Consider the following 20,130-nt stretch of genomic DNA (forward strand, 5'->3'; position numbering starts at 1 on the left):
GCAGCTGAAAGAATGTTTGGGAATTTAGATATTTCATTGCCTTTTGTCCAGCAAATAATATTTGAGCAGAGCACCAAGGAATGTCAAAGAGCAATAGGTCCAGTAAAGGGAAAGGGATTAGAAGCCTGGATCAAAGCCTGTCGTGAAGTTGGGGGGCCTCTAACCAATGCAGGGCTGGCGGCTGCTGTGCTTGCTGCTGCCAGAGGTGTCAGAGGAGATAAGGGAAAGGCATGCTTTAAATGTGGACAGTTGGGGCATTTCAAAAAACAATGTCCCAATAGTCATAATGCCTCAGATTCTTCAGGGCTCTCAGCTGCAACATCGCAGAGGCAGCCAGACACTTGTCCCAGATGCAAGAAAGGGAAACATTGGGCTAATGAGTACAGATCAGTTAGGGATATAAATGGACAACTTATTCCTATGCCTGTTCAGTCATTGTCAAAAAATGGATTGAGGGGCCCATGCACCCAGGGCCCAAAAATATTTGGGGCAATTCAGAACACGATGGCAGTCCCCGAGATGACTCCATCGTCCCAACAAGAAGGGCAGCCAAAGGCTCCGGAGGGCTGGACCTCTGTGCCACCTCCGAACTGCTATTAACTCAGGATATGGGAGTTCAGGTCATAGAAACAGATGTGTCTGGGCCATTAGAAAAAGATACTGTTGGCATAGTCTTGGGACATTCATCCTCAATCATGAAAGGCCTGATAGTCCATCCTGGAGTCATAGACCCTGCCTATGAAGGCTGCATTAAAATTCTTTGCCATTCTCCATATGGGGTAGTTTCCATCGCCCCAGGAGACAGAATAGCTCAACTCTTAGTTCTGCCTTCAGGGCGTAATAAGCTTCCAGCTGAAGGGCTTGTCTTAAAGGACAAAAGCCTTGCTCCCATGGGAGTAGATTTGGCTTGTTTATCCTTGGAGCTTGATCAGCGACCAATCTTAAATTTAGAAATAGAAGGAAAGATTTTTTCAGGCCTGGTGGATACTGGAGCAGATAAAAGTATCATCAGATCCCAAGCATGGCCAAAACGCTGGCCCTTACAACAGGCCTCCCAGTCCCTTCAAGGGCTGGGGTATGCACAAACACCGCATATAAGTGCTAAGGAGTTAGTCTGGAGAACAGAAGATCAGAGAGGGACTTTTCAGCCTTTTGTGGTTGATTTGCCCATCAACCTATGGGGCAGGGATGTGCAGTCTCAAATGAGATTGAGACTTACAAATGATTATTCTCATACCAGTAAGCAAATGATGGCACGTCAGGGCTATGTTCCCAATAAGGGACTTGGTAAATGTCTCCAAGGTAGACAGAATCCTATTGAGACTGTCTCCAAGTTAGATAGAAAAGGCTTGGGTTTTTCATAGGGGCCACTGAAGCTGTAGCTTCCACACAAAAGACAATGCCCATCCCTTGGCTAGTAGATAAGCCGGTATGGGTCCCTCAGTGGCCCCTTTCCTTGGAAAAGCTGGAAGCTGCAAGACAATTAGTACAAGAACAGTTAGAACTAGGACATTTAGAACATTCTGTATCGCGTTGGAATACGCCTATTTTTGTGATTAAAAAGGCTTCTGGAGGTTGGAGGTTACTGCATGACCTTAGGGCAGTCAATGCTCAGATGCAGGTCATGGGCCCAGCCCAGCAGGGCCTCCCATTGCTTTCAGCAATACCAAAGAATTGGCCTGTAATTTCCTTGGACATCAAGGACTGTTTCTTTTCAATTCCCGTGTGCCCTCAGGACCGGGAAAGGTTTGCATTTACTCTTCCATCTGTTAACAATGAGCAACCCAATGCTCGGTTTCAATGGAAAACTTTGCCCCAGGGAATGGCCAATAGCGCCCTCATGTGTCAGTTATATGTAGATGCAGCATTGAGTCCTGTTAGGAGACAATTTCCTACTGTGAAAATTGTTCACTACATGGATGATTTATTGTTATCTGCCCCCCATCAGGAAACCCTAAAGGAAGTTTTCCAAAAGGTTACATCCCTTTTGGAGGAGCAAGGACTCCACATAGCCTCAAATAAAGTACAAGCATCTTCCATGGTGAAATTTTTGGGGACTATAATCACCCCTGAAAACATCAGGCCTCAGAAAGTGCTTATTCGCACCCATCACCTTAAAACTTTTAATGATTTCCAGCAGTTGCTGGGAGATATAAGTTGGATAAGAGGATATTTAAATATACCTCGATCTGAGCTCTTGCCTTTGTTTTCCATCTTAGAAGGCAATCCTGATATCTGTTCACCTAGAGCCATGACCCCGGCTGCAATGCAGGCCCTTAAGAGGGTAGAATCTGCTATTACTACAGCTCAATTACAGCGAGTGAATCCATCCTTACCAATTTTGCTATGCATTCTCAAAACAAAGAATTATCCCACTGGAGTGTTATGGCAAGATGGACCCCTCTGGTGGATGCATGGAAATTCCATAGGAGCAAGATCTGTTCAATATTATCCAGAATTGGTGGCTGGCCAAGCATTAATGGGAATAAAGCTTTGCTTAGCCCACTTTGCGAGAATGCCTGACAAGTTGATAATTCCCTATACGAGGGAACAGGTAGAAGTTTTGACAGCCACAGTAGATGGCTGGGCTATCCTGCTTTGTGCATTCCCTAATGTTATTGACAATCATGTGCCAAGGCACCCCTTAATAAATTTTGTGGAGAAAAATTTGGTGTATTTTCCCAGGATTACCTCGCCCCACCCATTAGAAGGAACCTTAACTATCTATACAGATGGCTCAAAGACCGGAAAAGGGGCTCTGGTGGCAGGAAATGCTAAACCTGTGGTCTTTCAATTTCGGCCTGATTCCCCCCAAGTCACTGAGTGCTTGGTGGTTTTGGAGGTGTTTCAGAGATTTCTTGACCCATTTAATTTAATTTCAGATTCACAATATGTGGTCAATGCTGTGGCCTCTCTTGAGGTTGCAGCCTCAATTCGCAGCTCAAGTACAGTGTCTAATATTCTTTTACAAATACAAAAACATATTTTAAAAAGAGAAAATCTCTTTTATGTTGCTCATATTCGAGCCCATTCTCTCTTGCCAGGACCTATGGCAGAGGCCAATGCTCAAGCTGATGGTGCTACTCGAGCACTCGCCCTTGTGGCTACAGATTCACTCCAGCTAGCTAGAGATTTCCATCAGCTTTATCATGTTCCAGCGAATACACTTCGCTTAAAGTTTAAGATCTCTAGGGAGAATGCCAGGAGGATAGTAAAAGCCTGTCCCTCTTGCGTGACCATGTTACATCCCCCACATATTGGGGTAAATCCCAGGGGGTTAGAGCCAAACTCACTCTGGCAAATGGATGTGACTCACATCTTGGAATTTGGCAGACAAAAGTATGTTCATGTGTCGGTGGACACATGCTCTGGAATAATTCATGCCACCCCACTGGCAGGGGAAAAGGTAATTCATGTAAAAATGCATTGCTTGGAGGCCTGGGCAGCTTGGGGAAAGCCAAGTCGTTCAAAAACCGACAATGGCCCGGCATATGCCTCACAGGGCTTTAAAGCCTTTTGCAAGCAATTGCAAGTTGAACATACCACTGGCCTACCATACAATCCTCAAAGCCAGGGTATCGTAGAAAGAGCAAATAGAAATTTAAAGGAAATTTTGTGAAAGCAAAAAGGGGGAATAGCTGTAGCAGCTTCCCCCAGAGAAAGGATTTCTCTTGCACTCTTTACACTTAATTTTTTAATTCAAAATATTGCTGGAAAAACAGCAGCAGACAGGCATGCCCTGTTTGAAAGCTCTACAGAGCGAGATTTGGTCATTTGGAAGGATGTATTGATTAATAAATGGTGTGGACCGGATCCGGTAATTACCAGATCCAGGGGAGCAATTTGCATTTTCCCTCAGAATCGTGAAGATCCAATCTGGGTGCCAGCGAGACTGACAAGAGAAATAAAGAAGAAAGATGATCCAGTGGATGCTGAGTGTCCTGCTGTGGAAGATTCGTGCGGAGGCAGCAGAGATGGGCGGTGTCAAGAGCAACTGTTTCACGTTATCACCTTGAGCAGCACCCTGTGCAACCTCTTATCTCTTAACAATTTTCTGACTGACTCTATTCTGCCTTTCTCCCTCCTTGGGAATGGGTGGGAGCAGAGATATTCTTGGCATGCTGTGTCTAGGTGGAAGTGCTGTATGTCTTTGATTGGTGTGCTACCTGCTAGCCCAAGTGAGGAGGGACAAGGTCTTTGTGGCACAGGCCTTGGCAGCCTTGGAATGTGTATCCCCAAGTTTGGCTCTCAGCCTCAAAAGAGCTCATAGGCAATTAGCCATGCATAGCCTTTGCACCCTCTAGGGACCAGATAGTCCCATGGCACAGAGGAAGGTATGCATAGGCGGAGGGTGTGCAGACACAGCCCTAGCACTCCCAGGGAAGTAGTTGTCCCATTGCACGGGAAGGGTGTGTCTTGCTTTTCTTTTCTTTAATCAGTCCACACATCATGAGGTGGGGACCAGATTGGAAAATAGTTTTGCCTTATTGCTCTTAAAGACAATAAAAGGAGGAGCTGTAGGGAGCCACCAGGATGTGGCCTTGGCCAGATAGTGCCAGCAGTCCTACAGCCTGGAGGTATACATATCCTTTGATGTTGCCGCCTTAGGCCAGTTTGCTCGGAGCCTTGTTTTGCATTTCAAGAGACTCGGTCTCCTGACCTGCCCTGTGGCCTTGGGCCCTAGCAGAATGGCATCAACCAATCAGCGTTCGAGCCTCTCACCCTAGAAAAGCGGCTGTCTTTGGATTTTTCGCTCTCTCTCGTCATCCCTGTTCCCCATTCCCCCTTTCAATCAAGGAGCTCTAATAAATTGTGATTGAGAAGGATTCTTGATTTTGTGATCGTCCATTCCTGCTGGTCAGGAAGCGCGTCACACTCTCTGGCTCTGGTATCCTATCCCAGGCATTCAGGGCTGCTTTATGACATAGGGACAATACTTCATCATCATAATGAGCTTGGACCTGTGGATCAGTGTATGCTCCTACACCAAGAATTTGATCCTGCGAAACCTCTATACCTTTTGCTCTTCATTGTTGTTCCATATGTTTGGATTCTTCTCTGAATAAACTCCAAACATCAAGAAAGGTCCATCTTAAAGCACTGAAGAAGCTAACTGTGAGAAATCGTGGAGGATCGCCTTAACAACTGAAGAATGCAAGCCATAATTAACGATGGCTTGCTTAATTTCCTTTAGGTCATTTATTCCTACTGGACTCCATCTAGCTTCTTTGGCTCCTTTTAAGCCTTTAGAAGTTGACGCTTTGTCAAAATAAATCACAGGGTATGTTGTTAAAATCCGAGGTAAGCTGGATCTGATAGCTGGTGGTGGCATAGTATCCTGCTCTTGTATCTTCGCACCTGGCTCACCTCCAATAATTTCTTCAATCATTTCAAATCTCTTAATCATTGTCTCATGTAAGGCCTGAATCTCCTGACCTGCAAAGGTTTCTAGTGATTTCACTATGGTATTAATCCTATCAATTAATGTCATATACTTCCATATTGACATAATATGAAGAAGGAACCTGAAACCTAGTAACCAGGAAATTAAAGTATCTCCATAGGCATAGAAGACTCTTGTGATTTCTTCCAAAGTGTCAGCCAAAACCACAGCAAGAGTCCCTTTAAAAATGAAACCTGTCATTTTGCCTGTTAACCAGCAGATGACGCTGTTTCCGAGTCACGACTTGAACTGTAGGCATCATTACAAATCCTGTTTTAAAATATGCTCTGTTCTTTGTTTAAAAACTGGGGGAAATGAGTCACTTGAGAGGTTAGATGTGCGCAGAAGGAAAATCCAGAGGCCGGGCAGAGAGCACAAAGTCAGAGAGCTTCTAGAGGCCAATAAACAAGGCAGCCTGGCCCACCCCAGCCCTGGTGTGTCTGCCCTGCCACTCTGCTCAACCTGTGCCTTTAGGTACCCTTGCTCTTGGCCAGGACACGGGAAAGAGTGGTGGGTGGCAGTGTGCGGCAGGGGCACAAGGTAGTGTGGCAGGGGAAGCCAATGCGAAAATGGCCAGTGACACTGACACAGCCTTTGTGCTGGGATTAAAATCAGTGTTCCCAATCAGTTATCATGAGGATTTCAAACAGCATTGCTGGGACTTCAAAGGGGAATTTTGCCCCAGGGGGTTTTTAGCTCCATCAACTGCTTGTACTTGCACTGTGAGCTCTGTGACTCACGTTGCAAGGGGGGATATAAAAGCCACTCAGAATAGATCAAATTAGGTCAACAGAGACTGTCCAGACCTATGAATACTGGGAGGCATGGATGTTACTACAGACTTAACGCACAGGTGGCAGCTGGGGGTGGGGGGTTGAGCCAAGCTGCCCAGGGGGCAGGCAGCCTAGCAGGGTAGGGGATGGGGGAATGAGAGGCATTTACCCAATGTTGGATGCCAATAAAAATAGTAAGTCACAAAACAAAACAATGTACTCTGTCATCAGGCACCACATGGATTATTTCCTAGTGAAGTTGTGTTATTCTTAAAAAAATACTGATTATTAAAAAAAATAGTTCATTGCCTCTGCTATTCATACAAGTAAATGAGCCTCAAGATAAAGCAGGCTAGCTGGTAATTTCATGCTGTCTTGGATAGCTGAGACATCTGTTAAATAACCATGACTTCCCCACACCCAGGCATAAAATGAATTAATTTGGATCCCCTAAATTATAGCTTTGTGGATTTTGCCTTTGTAATCCTCTGACTAACAGTAGTCAAACCTTACCTAGAGAATTCTCTCTGGTTAGGTCCTTGCCAGTCTATTTTATTTATTTATTCTCAAAGTTTATTAAAATACAAAAGTCTCCGTTTCCGCCCCTCCTCCCAACCCCCTCCCACTCCCCCACTCCCTCCCCTCCTCACTCTCCATCCCCAAGAGCAGTTAGAGTCTCCCGCCCTGTGGGTAGTTCAAGCTCTTCCCCCCTCCCTCCAGGTCCAGGAAGGTGGGCAACCAAACAGACTGGATCCCAGAAATCCAGTATATGCAGAGGAAACAAGTCCCAGTGTCATTGTCGATGGCTTTTCAGAAAGACTCCGGGACAGCCACATTCAGAGAATTCGGCCACATTCAGAGAATCTGGCTGGATCACGTGCTTGCTCAGTCTCAGTCACTGGCCTTGGTGAACTCTCATTAGATCCATTCCATTGTATCAGTGGGTGATCGCACACTTCGCGGTCCTGATTTCCTTTTTCATGTTCTTCCTCCTTCTGCTCCTCATTTGGACCTTGGGGGACTCCGTCCGGTGCTCCAATGTGGGTCTCCGTCTGTATAGCCATCCATCATCGGATGAAGGTTCCCTCTGATCTTGTCTTCTTTGCTCACATTCTCTTTCCTTCTGCTTCTCATTTGGACCTAGGGAGTTAAGTCCAGTGCTCCAACGTGGGTCTCCATCTCTATCTTCATCTATCATCAGATGAAGGTTCCCTCTGATCCTGCCTTTCTTGCTCATGTTCTTCCTCCTTCTTATTCTCATTTGGACCTAGGGATTTAAGTCCAGTGTTCCAATGTATGTCTCTGTCTCTATCTCCATCCATCGCCAGCTGAAGGTTCTATGGTGATATGCAAAAGATTCATCAGTATGGTTATGGGCCAAGGCCAGTTCAGGCACCCTCTCCTCTGTCCAGAGAGCAATCTGGGGATCTCTCCTTGGACCTGGGATCCATTTATAATCAAGTCTCTAGTAAACCCTAAACTGACTCCCTTAGTTGAGAAATATTCTTCCCTGATCCCATATCTATCCTTCCTCCCTCCCCCCTCCCAGTCCCCCGAGCATTCCCCATTCCTCCCCTGCTCCCTTCTCTCTAACTCTCTCCCCTTCCAACAACCCTCCTACCCCCCCATGCACCCGAGGTTACCTGGAACTCTTGTCTATTTCCAATCTCCAGGAGGAAAACTACCTGAATTTTCTTCAGGTTCACCCTACTATCCAGCTTCAATAGGATCACGAATAATAGGCTCAAAGACCTTTAATTATGGCTAGAATCCATTTATGAGTGAATACATACCATATTCATCTTTTTGGGTCTGGCTTAACTGACTCAGCAAAGCGTTTTCTTTTCTTTTTTTATTCTTTTTTTAATTTAATTTTTTTATTTTTTTATTTAATTTTTACTGGGAACTCCTCCAGAATCAAGTCTCTTGCAAACCCTAAAATGGCTCCCTTAGCTGAGATATAAACTTCCCTGCTCCCCCAACCATCCTTCCTCCCTCCCACCCTCCCATTCACCCAAGCCTTTCCCAATCCTCCCCCTCTCACTGACCATCTTCTCTTACTTTCACCCCCCCAACCCCCATGCACCCGAGTTTGTCTGGCAATCTTGCCTAGTTCCACTATCCAGGAGGATAACTATATGATTTTCTTCAGGTTCACCTTCTTATTTAGCTTCTCTAGGATCACAAATTATAGACTCAAAGACCTTTAACTATAGCTAGAATCCACTTATGAGTGAGTACATACCATATTCCTCTTTTTGGGTCTGGGTTGCCTCACTAAGTAAAGCGTTGTCTATTTCCATCCATTTGCATGCAAAATTCAAGATGTCATTGTTTTTTACCGCTGAGTAAAACTCTAATGTGGATATGTTCCACACCTTCTTTAACCATTCTTCTATTGAGGGACACCTAGGTTGTTTCCAGGTTCTGGCTATTACAAATAGTGCTGCTATGAACATAGTTGAACAAATGCTTTTGTAGTATGATAGGGCCTCTCTTGGGTATATTCCCAAGAGTGGAATTGCTGGGTCCTGAGTGAGGTTGACTCCCAGTTTCCTGAGAAACTGCCACACTGATTTTCACAGTGGCTGCACAAGTTCGCATTCCCACCAACAATGGATGAGTGTTCCCCTCACTCCACATCCTCTCCAGCATAGGCTATCGTTGGTGTTTTTGACTTTAGCTATTCTGACAGGTGTAAGATGGTATCTCAAAGTGGTTTTGATTTGCATTTCCCTGATCGCTAAGGAGGTTGAGCATGACCTTAAGTGTCTTCTGGCCATTTGAAGTTCATCTGTTGTGAATTCTCTGTTCCATTCAGTACCCCATATTTTAATTGAGTTAATTAGAGTTTTAGTGACTAGTTTCTTGAGTTCTTTGTATATTTTGGAGATCAGACCTTTGTCTGATGAGGGGTTGGTGAAGATCTTCTCTCAGTCAGAAGGCAGCCTTTTTGTCTTACTGATGGTGTCCTTTGCTTTACAGAAGCTTCTCAGTTTCAGTAGGTCCCATTTATTCATTGTTTCTCTTATTGTCTGTGCTACTGGGGTCCTACTTAGGAAGTGGCCTCCTGTGCCTATATCTTGTAGAATACTTCCCACTTTCTCTTCTATCAGGTTCAAAGTGGACAGATTAATGTTGATGTCTTTAATCGATTTGGACTTGAGTTTTGTGCATGGTTATAGATATGGATCTACTTTCATTCTTCTACAGGTTGACATCCAGTTATGCCAGCACCTTTTGTTGAATATGCTTTCCTTCTTCCATTGTATACCTTTAGCTCCCTTGTCGAAAATCAGGTGTTCATACATTTGTGGGTTAATACCCGGGTCTTCTGTTCGGTTTCATAGGTCGACTTCTCTGTTCTTATGCCAATACCAAGCTGTTTTCAATACTGTTGCTCTAATAGAGTTTGAAGTCAGGGATGGTAATGCCTCCAGAAGTTCCTTTATTGTATAAGATTGTTTTGGCTATCCTGGGTTTTTGTTTTGCCATATAAACATGATTATTGTTCTCTCAAGGTCTGTGAAGAAGTTTGATGGGATTTTGATGGGGATTGCATTCAATCTATAGATTGCTTTTGGTAGAATTGCCATTTTTACTATGTTGATTCGCCCAATGCAAGAGCAGCGGAGGTCTTTCCCTTTTCTGGTATCCTCCTCAATTTCTTTCTTCAAGGACTTCAAGTTCTTGTCAAATAGGTCTTTCACTTCCTTGGTGAGAGTTACCCCAAGATATTTTATGCTATTTGTGGCCATCATGAAAGGTGATGTTTCTCTGATTTCCCTCTCTGCTTCTTTATCCTTTGTGTATAGGAGGGCAACTGATTTTTTGGAGTTGATCTTGTATCCTGCCACATTACTAAAGGTGTTTATCACCTGTAGGAGTTCTTTGGTAGAGTTTTTGGGGTCACTTATGCACACTATCATAGCGTCAGCAAATAAAGAACGTTTAACTTCATCCTTTCCAATTCGAATCCCCTTGATCTCCTTATGTTGTCTTATTGCTCTTACTAGAACTTCAAGCACTATATTGAAGAGGTATGGAGAGAGTGGACAGCCTTGTCGTGTTCCTGATTTTAGTGGAAAGGCTTTGAGTTTCTCTCCATTCAATTTGATGTTAGCTTTCGGCTTGCTATATATTGCTTTTATTATATTTAGGTATGATCCTTGTATCCCCACTCTCTCCAACACCTTTATCATAAATGGGTGTTGAATTTTGTCAAATGCTTTTTCAGCATCCAATGAAATGATCATATGGTTTTTTTCTTTCAGTTTATTTATATGATGGATTACATTGATAGATTTGTGTATGTAGAATCAGCCCTGCATCTCTGGGATGAGGCCTACCTGATCATAATGGATAAATTTTCTAATGTGTTCTTGGATTTTGTTTGCCAGTACATTTTTGAGAATTTTCGCGTCGATGTTCATGAGTGACATTGGCCTGTAATTCTCTTTCTTGGTTGTGTCTTTGTATGGTTTTGGTATCAGGGTAACTGTAGCTTCATAAAAGGAGTTTGGCAATGATTCTTCTGCTTCTATATTGTGGAATACATTAAGGAGTATAGGTATTAGCTCTTCCTGGAAGTTCTGGTAGAATTCTGCATTGAAACCATCTGGTCCTGGACTTTTTTGGTAGGGAGATTTTTGATAACAGCTTCTAATTCTTCACGACTGACAGGTCTATTTAGATTGTTCACCTGGTCTTGGTTCAACTTTGGTATATGGTACTTATCTAAAAGAATGTCCATTTCTTTTACATTTTCCAACTTTGTGGCATATAAGCTTTCGTAGTAAGATCTGATGATTCTCTGAATTTCCTCTGTGTCTGTGGTTATGTCCCCCTTTTCATTTCTGATCTTATTAATTTGGGTGTTCTCTCTCTGCCGTTTGATTAGTTTGGATAGGGGTTTGTCGATCTTGTTGATTTTCTCCAAGAACCAGCATTTTGCTTCATTGATTCTTTGAATTGTTTTCTGTGTTTCTATTTTGTTGATTTCAGCCCTCAGTTTGATTATTTCCAGTCTTCTACTCCTCCTGGGTGAATCAGCTTCTTTTTTTTTCTAGAGCTTTCAAGTGTGCTGTTAAGTCTCCAATGTGTGCTTTCTCCGTTTTCTTTAATTGGGCACTTAGTGCTATGAACTTTCCCCTTAGCACTGCTTTCATAGTGTCCCATAGGTTTGAGTATGTTGTGTCTTTATTTTCATTAAATTCAAGGAAGATTTTAATTTCTTTCTGTATTTCTTCCTTGGCCCAGGGGTGATTTAACAGTTGACAGTTCAACTTCCATGAATTTGTTGACTTCCTGGGGGTAGCATTGTTGTTGAATTCTAACTTTAATCCATGATGATCTGACAAGACACAGGTGGTTACTAATAATTTTTTGTATCTGTGGAAGTTTGCTTTGTTACCAAGTATGTGGTCAATTTTTGAGAAGGTTCCATGGGCAGCAGAGAAGAAGGTATATTCTTTCCTATTTGGGTGGAATGTTCTATAGATATCGGTTACGTCCATTTGATTCAATACCTCCAATAATTCTCTTATTTCTCTGTTGCATTTCTGTCTGACTGATCTTTCCTTTGTTGAGAGAGGTGTGTTGAAGTCTTCTACTATTAGTGTGTGTGGTTTGATGATTGCCTTGAGTTCTAGAAGTGCTTCTTTTACATAAGTGAGTGCCTTTATATTAGGGGCATAGATATTCAGGATTGAGACTTCCTCCAGATGAATTGTTCCTGTTATGAGTATAAAATGTCCATCACAATCTCTTCTGATAGATTTTAGTTAGAAGTCAGTTTTGTTAGCTATTAGAATGGCCACACCTGCTTGTTTCTTAGGTCAGTTTGCTTGGAAAACCTTTCCCAGCCCTTTACTCTGAGTAGATGTCTGTCTTTGTGGCTGAGGTGTGTTTCTTGTAAACAGCAGAATGTTGGATCCTGTTTTCGTATCCAATCTCTAAGTCTGTGCCTCTTTATAGGTGAATTGAGTCCATTGATATTAAGTGATATTAATGACCAGTGGTTGTTGACTCCGGTTATTTTATATATTTATTTATTTATTTTTTGGGTAGTAGAGTGTATGTTTTTCCCTTCTTTGAGTTGTGCTTGTGAAGAATCGCTAGATGTATAAGTTATTTTAGGCATTGTTGGGATTGTTGGATTACTTGGGCTGTGATTTGCCTTCTAATACTTTCTGTAAGTCTGGATTTGTAGCTACATATTTTTTAAATTTGTTTTTATCCTGGAATATTTTGTTTTCTCCATTGATAGTGAACTAAAGCTTGGCTGGGTATAGTAGTCTGGGCTTGCATCCATGGTCCCATAGTTTCTGCAGTACCTCTATCCAGGACCTTCTGGTTTTCATGGTTTCCATAGAGAAGTCCAGTGTAAGTCTGATAGGTTTACCTTTATACGTTACTTGACCTTTTTCCTTTGCAGCTCTTAATATTCTTTCTTTAATCTGAATGCTTTGTGTTTTGATTATTATATGGCAAGGGGATGTTTTTCTTTGATCCAGTCTATTCGGTGTTCTGTATGCTTCTTGAACCTTCATAGGTATATCGTTCTTTAGGTTGGGGAAGTTTTCTTCTTTAATTTTGTTGAATATATTTTCTGGACCTTTGATCTGCAATTCTTCTCCTTCTTCTACCCCAATTATTCTTGGATTTTGTTTTTTTTTGTGTGTGTCCCACATTTCCTGAATGTTTTGTGATGAGAATTTGTTGGATTTGCTGTTTTCTTTGGTCAGAGCGTTTAATTTCTCTATGGTTTCTTCAGAGTCTGAGATTCTTTCTTCTATCTCTTGTATTCTGTTGGTTATGCTTGTTTCTGAAGTCTCTGTTTGTTTACCTAGATTTTCCATAGCCAGCCGGCCCTCAGTTTGTGATTTCTTCATTGACTCCATTTCAGTTTTCAAATCTTGAACTGTTTCCATTACCTGTTTGATTGTTTTTTCTTGGTTTTCAAGAATTTCATTTACAGGTTTACTCATTTCTTCAACCTTTTTGGTATATTTCTTCTTCCATTTCTTTACTCATTTCCTCAATCTTTTTATTATATTTATCTTCCATTTCTTTATGACAGATTTTCACCTCCTGTTTAAGTTCCTCTATTATTTTCATAAAGAAGTGCTTAGAGTCAATTTCTTCTATTTCTTCTGGAGTAGGGTGTTCAATTATTCTAGTTTCGTGATCCCTGGATTCTGGAGATGTCATATTGCCTTTCAGGTTGTTGGAGGAATTCTTGCATTGGTGCCTGCCCATCTCCTCCTCTCTGGATGAAACTCCTCAGCACTCTCTGGTTAGAACTCCTCAGCACTCTCTGGGTAAAACCCCTCAGCACTGCAGCAGGGATAGCTCTCTGGATAGAACTCCTCAGCACTGCAGCAGGGATAGCTGGTGTTTCCAGGACCCAGGAGACAAAAGGGCAGCAGCAGTGGGGGCAGGGAGGGGTCCCGTGGAACACCGAAGCCCCTGCTGCAGAAGCCAAGGGGGGAGGGGCTGTGCTTTCTTTGGGGACAGACCGCCCCTGGGCGAGCACCCACTCACCTCTCTGGATAGAACTCCTCAGCTCTGCAGCAGGGATAGCTAGTGTTTCCAGGACCCAGGAGACAAAAGGGCAGCAGTAGTTGGGGCAAGGAGGGGTCCCGTGGAACACCGAAGCCCCTGCCTCAGAAGCTGAGGGAGGAGGGGCTGTGCTCCCCTTGTGGACATACAGCCCTGGTGAGCACCCACTCACCTCTCTGGATAGAACTCCTCAGCTCTCGCCAGTCTATTTTAAATAAAGAGCCTCTAATTTACTAAAACCAAACTTGAGTCATATTGGTGAACCTTTGAACACTGCAGAACTACAACATCCTGATGAGCCGCTGTGTTCTGTGTTCAAATCAGCTTCTCTGGTACAAGGGTACAATGTGAGAGCCAGGCATGTGCCTTGTGCTCAGTTATAACCATCCTGGTCCACCTTTCTCTTTCAGTACAAATGTCAGTTTGTACAGGGCTATCATTTGAAGAGTGTGCTATTTCTTAAGAGGTCTGGGAGACTCGGGATTTATACCTATCTGTTGTGAGAGGCTGCTTTTTGGTTCCTGGCTTCTCAGTCCCCAAATAATCACACAGAAACTGTATTAATTAAATCACTACTTGGCCCATTAACTCTAGCTTCAATTGGCTAACTTTTACATCTTAAATTAGCTCATCTCCATTAATCTGTGCATCACCGTGTGACTGTGGTTTACTTGGTAAAGTTTCAGCATCTGTCTCCCACAGGGCTACATGGCTGCTCTCTGAATCTGTCTCCTTTCTCACAATATTCAGTTTAGTTTTCCCCACCTAGTCTGTTATATCCTATCAGGCCAAATCAGTTTCTTTATTAACCAATGACATTCACAGTATACAGAGGTGATCTCACATCACCCATCTTAGGCAAATAGATTTTTATCTTACAGCCTCCCCATGGCCAAGGCACACAATAAGCCAACTTTCAACAGCCTCAGCATGCACACATCTAACAGGGGAAGGTGAGAAATGCTGCCTTGCTGAAATGTAAAGTTTACATTGGGACTTCTTCCCAGAGCAAAAGAAGAAAAATCAAAAAGCAGCCAAATACTTTAAGGTCAGAGGAAACCATGCATATGTGAAAAGGGAACTCAATGAGGCTATCAGATAGTCAATTGACAATCCCAGTGGCAGATGAAGGGTCCAAGAATGAGAATATAAAAATGTAGATTCCAAAAATAAGAATATATAAATAAATACAAAGTTCTAAGTCTAGGAAAATTAGAATAGACTGTCAGCAGCTTTCTCAGCGACTTAAGGATTAACCATCAACAGAGGGTTATTCTGCTTTACAACCCACAGATCTATTTACAAGGCCAAAGCATCTGTCTCCAAACTGAGACCCTAACACCCACGGCCATCCTTGATTAATACAGATATGAGTTAAGTTTTAGGAGATAGGTATATGACTTTTGAGTTACGCATTACCCCTGCTATGTGAAACTGGCAGCATCAAAGGGGAGAGCACAGGGCTTCAGTAAATACTACCTGGAAGTACCAAGGAAGACAATAAATTAAGTACAAACACTAGTTTAACTGACAACTGTGTTAATGAAGATTGTAAAATAAGGCAATCTGTATCTGAGTTTTACCTCAAAATTGCAAAAATTCCTTTATTCAGACCTAATACCTGGTGCCCTAATATAAAAAGGTAAGTTCAGAAACTGGTCTTTACCACAGCCTTACAGAATTCATCTCTGACTGTGCCCCATGGAGATTTATTTTATTTTATTTTTCCTGGAATCTGGTCTCTGGAATAAACTTTGGTTCTTGTTTATTAGATTTTGGTGGTCTGTCCCCATCTGTGCGCAACCCCCCTGGACACAACATTAGACATGTTGTTAGCCAAGGAGGTCCTCAAAACCCTACATACCATAGAGGCTACTTGCACTGCTATGTGATTTAAACCAGAAGTAACAGCAACACCGTTTGTTGAAACTTCCACAAGGTTTGGTTAATGATAGGGAGAGATGTAATTGGAGACTGAGTGGGATTGTGCTGGACATTCCCTATTTGCTGAGTGGCATTCACAGTGTCAGGACTGCTCATGTCATGTGCAGGAATAGATTTATAATCAACCATTCTGTTTGGCTGCTAACATTATGTGTGACAGTACCAGAATTCCAGGCAAGACATGCCTATTGTTGCATAGAGGCCCAACTCTCCCGAATAACACCAACATTTTCTGATGAGATTTCAGGTCGGTCCTATAAAGCACTGTAGCAGGGAATTCACATCTGGTAATATATAATCCAGGACAAAAAGTTTGTAGTTAGAAAGATTATAGACCGTAGTGTTGAGTCTTTTGTCACTTTGATTAATGGTTTGATGTGCCTATCAAGCTGCCTTCTCAACATTTGTGCTTTTGCTACTTGCCCTAAAAGGAAACTTAATTTTTGCAGTAGATGGTGTGCTTCAGTGACATTCAATCACTGACATCGTCCTTAAGAACAAGTCACTGTGGCTGTGCCATACATAGGAATTCTTATCACTAACTCTAAGGCTGAGAATATCACAGAAAGAGGGTGGAGAGAAAACAAGAGCCATCAAAGGAATGGAATGTAACAGTTCCTCTAAATAAAAACATTGTCTTATTGAAGAAGCTGCTGAGGCTCAGTAAGTAAACAACCTTACAAGTCCCGGGGGTGCTGAATCAAGAGTCAACAAAAGCCTTCCTCAAGCTTTATGGACTAGCAAAGCTTCCTGGAGGAGATTCTCTAACCTGAAGAGCTTCCTGTATGTCTAACAGAGAGCTCTAAGGCTATAGCATTCAACTGAGGCTGACTTTCTGGTGATATAGCAACATTAGAATCATCATAGTTGATGGGACACTAGTCCACTTCAGCATGTGGCACTGGCAAGTCTTGCCATTCTCCATAATTAATTCTCACTGCCTCGCTAAAAAATGTTGGGTTACATTCCTCAAACTAGTCACCAAGGTCTATTCCCTTACTTGGCCACTTTGTCCTCCTAAGGTCTAGCTATCAAAGTATCAAAGTCCAGCAATCAAAAGTCCTCCTTGGTTCACCCAATTAACAGGCCCCATCAGAATATATCACCGCCTCATTCAGCCCATTCTAACAGAGACCTTACCTTTTTCTCTTTTTAAAAATGTTCCTTCATCTGGCGTTGGATGGCGATACAGATGGAGGCCCGCGTTGGAGCACCGAACTGAGCCCCCCAAGATCCAAATGAGGAGCAGAAGGAGGAAGAAAATGACGAAGAACTGCGAGGGATACTATCACCCACTGATACAAGGGGTCGGATCTAATGAGAGTTTACCAAGGCCAGATGAACCGTGACTGAACGAGCATGTGATCCAACCAGATTCTCTGAATGTGGCCGGATTTTCTGAATGTGGCTGGCCTGCAGTCTTTCTGAGAAGCCATTGACAATGACACTGGTACTGGTTTCCTCTGCATATACTGGATTTTTGGGATCCAGTCTGTTAGGATGCTCACCTTCCTGGACCTGGAGGGAGGGGGGAGGAACTAGAACTTCCCACAGGGCAGGAGACCCTGATTGCCCTTGGGGACAAAGAGGGAGGAGGAGAGGGAGGGGGGGAGTGGGAGGGCGTTGGGAGGAGGGGCGTAAATGGAAACTTTTTTTTTTAGTAAATTTTATTAAATTATAAAAGTTTCCATTTCCGCCCCCCCTCCCAACACCCTCCCACTCCACCCACTCCCCCCCTCCTTCCCCTCCGTCCCCCAGGGCAGTCAGGGTTTCCTGCCCTGTGGGAAGCTCCAGCTCCCTCCCCCTCCCTCCAGGTCCAGGAAGGCGAGCGTCCAAACAGACTGGATCCCCAAAATCCAGCATATGCAGAGGAAACAGGTCCCAGTGTCATAGTCAATGGCTTTTCAGAAAGACCCCGGGCCAGCCACAGTCAGAGAATTCGGCCAAATTCCGAGAATCTGGCTAGATCACGTCCTCGTTCAGTCCCAGTCCAACTGGCCCTGGTAAACTCTCATCGGATCCGTTCCCTTGTATCAGTGGGTGATAGCATCCCTCACAGTACTGATTTCGTCTTTCATATTCCTCCTCCTTCCGCTCCCCCTCCGGACCTCGGGGGGCTCAATCCGGTGCTCCAATGTGGGCCTCCGACTGCATAGCCGTCCTTCGCCAGACGAAGGATCTATGGTGATAAGCAAAATATACATCAGTATGGTCATGGGCCACGGCCGATTCAGGCACCCTCTCCTCTGTCCAGAGAGCAATCTGGGGGATTTCTCCTTGGACCTGGGATCCCATATATAATCAAGTCTCCTGTAAACCCTAAAATGGCTCCCTTAGTTGAAATATATTGTTCCCTGATCCCATATTCATCCTACCTCCCTCCCCCCCCATCCCCGGCCACCAAGCTTTCCCCATTCCTCCCCTACTCCCTTCTCTCTAGCCCTCTCCCCCTCCATCGACCCTCCCACCCCCCCATGCACCCGAGGTTACCTGGGACTCTTGTCTATTTCCTACCTCCTGGTGGATAGCTAAATAATCTTCATCAGGTTCATCTTCTTATTTAGCTTCTCTAGGATCACGAATAATAGGCTCAAAGACCTTTAATTATGGTTAGAATCCACTTATGAGTGAATATATACCGTGTTCCTCTTTTTGGGTCTGGCTTACCTCACTCAGTAAAGCGTTTTCTATTTCCATCCATTTGCATGCAAAATTCAAGATGTCATTGTTTTTTACCGCCGAGTAAAACTCTAATGTATATATGTTCCACACCTTTTTTAACCATTCTTCTATTGAGGGGCACCTAGGTTGTTTCCATGTTCTGGCTATTACAAATAGTGCAGCTATGAACATAGTTGAACAAATGCTTTTGTAGTATGTTAGGGAATCTTTAGGGTATATTCCCAAGAGTGGTATTGCTGGGTCCTGAGGGAGGTTGACTCTCAGTTTCCTGAGAAACTGCCACACTGATTTCCACAGTGGCTGCACGAGTTTGCATTCCCACCAACAATGGATGAGTGTTCCCCTCACCCCACATCCTCTCCAGCATAGGCTATCGTTGGTGTTTTTGACTTTAGCTATTCTGACAGGTGTAAGATGGTATCTCAAAGTGGTTTTGATTTGCATTTCCCTGATCACTAAGGAGGTTGAGCATGACCTTAAGTGTCTTCTGGCCATTCGAAGTTCATCTGTTGTGAAATCTCTGTTAAGTTCAGTACCCCATTTTTTAATTGGGTTAATTAGAGTTTTAGTGCCTAGTTTCTTGAGTTCTTTGTATATTTTGGAGATCAGACCTTTGTCTGATGAGGGATTGGTGAAGATCTTCTCCCAGTCAGAAAGCAGCCTTTTTGTACTACTGACAGTGTCCTTTGCTTTACAGAAGTTTCCCAGTTTCAGTAGATCCCATTTATTCATTGTTTCTCTTATTGTCTGTGCTGCTGGGGTCCTACTTAGGAAGAGGCCTCCTGTGCCTAAATCTTGTAGACTACTTCCCACTTTCTCTTCTATCAGGTTCAAAGTGGACAGATTAACTTTTTATAATTTAATAAAATTACTTTCAAAAAAATGACACCTGCAAGGTCATTTGCTACTGTTTATCCTTGCATCAGAGAGCAGCAACTTTAACTTTTCTTCCTGACTCTACAAAGGAAGGCACTTGAATCCAAAACAGGTTTAGGATGTGGTTTTTGTCAAACTTGGAACCCACAGGTAGCTTCCCTGTGCTGTGGTCTCCTTTTTAAGCTCCTGTAAATAACCCTGACAAACTCATTGACTCCCCAAGTTGGACATGAATGGAACCATTATTTTGTCTACTACTGATCCTGGTAATTGATAGTCTGTCAGGAAGCCTATCACACAACATTTTTCTAATGGTTTTTCATTTTAAGTGCTTAATTTTCGGAGTTTGCTTCGGACCTGTGGCAGGGTCCCAGTGAGGAGGAGCTCGGGCGTTCCCCGACCCCATAGACATCCAGGTCACTCTGCAGTGCTGGCTCCCCCCTCCCGCCTGCCATCCCAGCTCCCATCCAGGTACGAATTCCTATATTTCTCCCTTCCCCCTGGGGCCATAAAATTTCCCCAGCTCAGCTACCTTGCGAGCTGGGCCTGCATTGTAAACACATCCCGGAAATAGGGTAGTGCCTGTGCTTCAATAGCCTGCCTTAGGAAAGGTGGGCATTCTGTCAGTGAAGTCCCTGTCCAAGAAGGGAACCTGACCCAGTACCAGAAGTTCCAATAGAGAGAATTTGAAATAAGAGATGGGCAGACGCCAAGGCAAGACCTCATCCAACAATCAGAAAAACAACATGAAAACACCAGATCCCAAGGACCCTACAATAGAAGGACTTGAACACATTAACCCAGAAGAAGTGGAAAAAAGTGCCATTATGAAAGCAATAGAGTCCCTTA

Source organism: Myodes glareolus, chromosome 24 (genome assembly GCF_982192425.1).
Source record: "Myodes glareolus chromosome 24, mMyoGla1.1, whole genome shotgun sequence".
NCBI classification, from domain to species: Eukaryota; Metazoa; Chordata; class Mammalia; order Rodentia; family Cricetidae; genus Myodes; species Myodes glareolus.